Here is a 4,064-nt window from a genome sequence, read left to right as displayed (position 1 = left end):
CATCATCATCACCACCACCACCACCACCACCACCACCACCACCACCACCACCACCACCACCATTACCAGTACTATGAACTAAATTGCTTGCTGCAACAGCAGTATCATCACAACTGCCTTGAATATAATACCACCACCACCACTACCACCACCACCACCACCAGCACTGACACCACCACCCTCGACATCATCATCGTTATCATTACCATCACCAACAGCAACATTGTGAAATAGTATTAACTTCACCACCACCACCACCACCACTACCACCGCTGTGACATAGCATCAACACTACCATCACCATCGCTACGATAACACGTGACATCCTCACCCCCACCACAAGACGGTATCAACAATATCAGTGACACACTTCCACACGCCAGCAGCAATCAAAACAACAGCAACGGTATCAGTAAGACACACAGACACACATGCAAACACACACACACACCCAAGCATATATACGTACCATTTGAAAGACATATACATATATATACCATCAGGGAAACACACAACAGCAAATACATACACACACACATACTATAAACGCTATACATACATTATCAACACCACACACACCCATACACAGCCAACACCACACACACACACACACACACACACACACCATCAACGTCACTATCACCAATCAATACATTAACAGACTATAACGTCACTCAACCTGCTAAAAACAACAGCCAAACGACCTTCAAATCACATATACAACTGTCTTAAATCATAGCAATTTAGAAGAAGGGGATAAGTCGATTTTATCGACCCCAGTGTTTCACTGGTACTTAATTCATCAAACCCCACCCCAGACACACACCTGAAAGGATGAAAGGTAAAGTTGACATCGGCAGAATTTGAACTCAGAAGATAGCGACGGGCAAAATACCGCTAAGCATTTTGTTCAGCATGCTAATGATTCAGCCATCTCACTGCCTTTGAAATGCAGTACCAGGAAGTGGCTCTCATGGCTTCTGATCTTAACTGATTGGAAGTGTTACCATGTAAATCTGTTTTGTCTTGGTATAAAAGATGGGGCTAGAGCAAATATTCTGCTCAATACCACAGATTTGCTTGTCAGTTGTTTGACCTTAACCAGTTGAGCATGTCCCTTGGTGGCTGACGATATGTGCATCTCTGATCACGAGCAGAAGTGGTGGAGGAGCATCATAGCCATGTGTTGAGAGGAATTCTTTGGAGTTTGGATAATTCACCTTTGTAAACATGGGTGTTTTGCTCAACATCCTTAAACAAACCTTATTCAGGGACCTTTTGAGCAGGATGGGCTACTCGACCTGAAGAAAATTCTAACTGGGCCCCACCTGTGAGGTCATGCGCTGTTTATCTTGATATGAGATCACCATGTCACGCACATATGGTTGTGATGCATGTGCCTGGTGTACCCTTATCAGACGGGTAGTCATGATGGGTATAAGGGGCTTCATATATTTTACCTCCGTGTCACTTTGATGGCATGCACTGCTCTATCATTCAATAATAATAATAATAATAATAATAATAATAATAATAATAATAATTCTTTCTACTGATGGCACAAGGCCTGAAATTTGTGGGGAGGGAACTAGCCAATTACATCGACCCCAGTGTTCAACTGGTACTTAATTTATCAACCCTGGAAAGATGAAAGGCAAAGTCAACCTTGGTGGAATTTGAACTCAGAATGTCGCAACGGATGAAATTCTGTTGAGTATTTTGCTCAGCATGCGAAATATTCTGCAGATCACCACCTTAATAATAATAATAATAATAATAATAATAATAATAATAATAAAAAGGACATTTGCATAATGTAGATAATGTAGTCCAAGATATACTATGTCTGACAACGAAAACCAAAAAAAAAAAAAAAGATCAGGATTGAAACACCTTTGATCCTAGATGAGGGTCTGGTTGATCAGATTTGAATCAGGGTTAAACAACAACAACAACAACAACAACAGCAACAACATCATCTTGAGTGAGAGATACACACAAACACACACACACACACACAAACATACGTTCCTGCTGATTGCAAAACTATTCCTCCTCGCCTCCCCCACACACACACACACACACTGTGTTTTTTAGACTATCCAATGCCTAAATCGTGTGACACCATTTCACAACATCACTCCAGTTTCTCTCTATCAACACATGTCATGGTGAATATCTAGTGAGACTGATTACTGTACAGCGCTTACAAGTCTCAACAACAAACACCATATAATGAAGTTTCCTACACACACACACACACACACACACACACACATAGAGGGAGAGGCATAGTGTCAAGGAGCATGTTCTCTGGCTCTATGCCTTTTACTATATATATATATATATATATATATATATATATATCTGTGTGTGTATAAAAATGTATGTGTATGTATGCATATATGTATATGCACACATTTACATACATATACGTTGGTTGTCTCCTCCTTATGCAGAGTTTGACCTCTTCCTGTACCTACACCTTAGGACCATCATGGCATCTGATGTAGAGTTTTAAACCAGGCAATATTTTTTAAAAGACACCCACAGAGATTGCATATCTTATTTGGACCACCAGGAGCTGCAGATAAGTTCTGATCCTTGTGGAATTTCAAATGTCTTCTGAGGCCTCCGTTGGATTTCCAAACCTTCTGGCATACATTGCATTCAAAGGTGGACGCAGACAGTCTGTTTTTTCCAAACTGCTGAGTTACGGGGACATAAACACACCGACATCGGTTGTCAAGCAATGTTGGGGGACAAACACAAACCTATATATATATATATATACAACAGGCTTCTTTCAGTTTTCCTCTGCCAAATCCATTCACAAGGTTTTGGTCGGCCCGAGCCTATAGTAGAAGACACCTGCCCAAGATGCCACTCAGTGGGACTGAACCTGGTACAATGTGGTTGGTAAGCAAGCTACTTACCATACAGACATACAGATAGACAGACAGGGACCTCTCTCCCTCTGTGTGAAACTATATCTGTCTAGCTCTATCAATCTATCCATCTATGGTAAATAAAAACCATATACACACACACACACACACACAGGGTGTATATACGCTAATTGACGAAAAAACTGCATGTGTACATGCAGGAATGCACACATATGCACGCATTCGTACATGCACACACCCACGTACATATATACACACATGCATGTAAATACGCACAAACATACACATGAATGATATACACACACACATTTGCAAATACACACACGTGGCACACACATACATGAATATACACATACATACACACATACATATACACAAATGCAAATTCACACACATGCACATAGATATACACATGTAAAAACATGCATATATACACACATGTACATTACAGGAAGTGTAACGCAAACCTTATCAAGATTATTTCCAACAGAGATGTAGGATAACATGGAGAGAAAATGACTTAGAGAAATAAAAAATAATAATAATAATAATAATAATAGTAATAATAACAACAACATTAATGAAAGAAAGACCACTTCTTGGTGAAGTGGTGTGATGGAGAAGATGAGAACTCCAGCAAAAGCATTGGGTTGTAGACAGAGGAGAGAGAAAGCTGGGGGGGGGGATAAAGAAAAAGAGGGATAGATAAATGTATAGAGAGAGATGGGGAATAAAGAGGGAGAGAGAGAGAGATAGAGAGAGAGAGTTAGAGAGAGAGAGGGAATAAAGAAGTAAAAGAGAGAGACAGATAAACAGAGAGAGGGGGAATAAAAAAGAGAGACAAATAGACAGAGAGGGAGGAATAAAGAGATAGACAGACAGACAGACAGGTAGATAGACAGACAGATAGATAGATAGATAGATAGACAAATTCATAGACAGACAGACATACAGACAGACATACAGACAGACAGACAGACAGACAGGCAGACAGACAGGCAGACAGACAGGCAGACAGACAGGCAGACAGATAGGCAGACAGATAGGCAGACAGATAGGCAGACAGAAAGGCAGACAGATAGGCAGACAGATAGGCAGACAGACAGATAGACAGACAGACAGATAGACAGACAGACAGATAGACAGACAGACAGA

At 40.6% G+C, this 4,064-nt stretch overlaps 1 protein-coding gene across 1 annotated transcript in view; it reads right to left on the bottom strand.

The window, feature by feature from the left end:
- Nucleotides 1–4,064, bottom strand: part of LOC106876471 (endophilin-A-like) — a gene marked incomplete at its 3' end in the record, with an annotated part of 126,129 nt that overhangs the window by 66,649 nt on the left and 55,416 nt on the right. The gene's annotated exons all lie outside the window — the stretch shown is intronic.

This window comes from Octopus bimaculoides, chromosome 15 (assembly GCF_001194135.2).
Source record: "Octopus bimaculoides isolate UCB-OBI-ISO-001 chromosome 15, ASM119413v2, whole genome shotgun sequence".
NCBI classification, from domain to species: Eukaryota; Metazoa; Mollusca; class Cephalopoda; order Octopoda; family Octopodidae; genus Octopus; species Octopus bimaculoides.
This window is presented reverse-complemented; position numbering and strand designations above follow the sequence as displayed.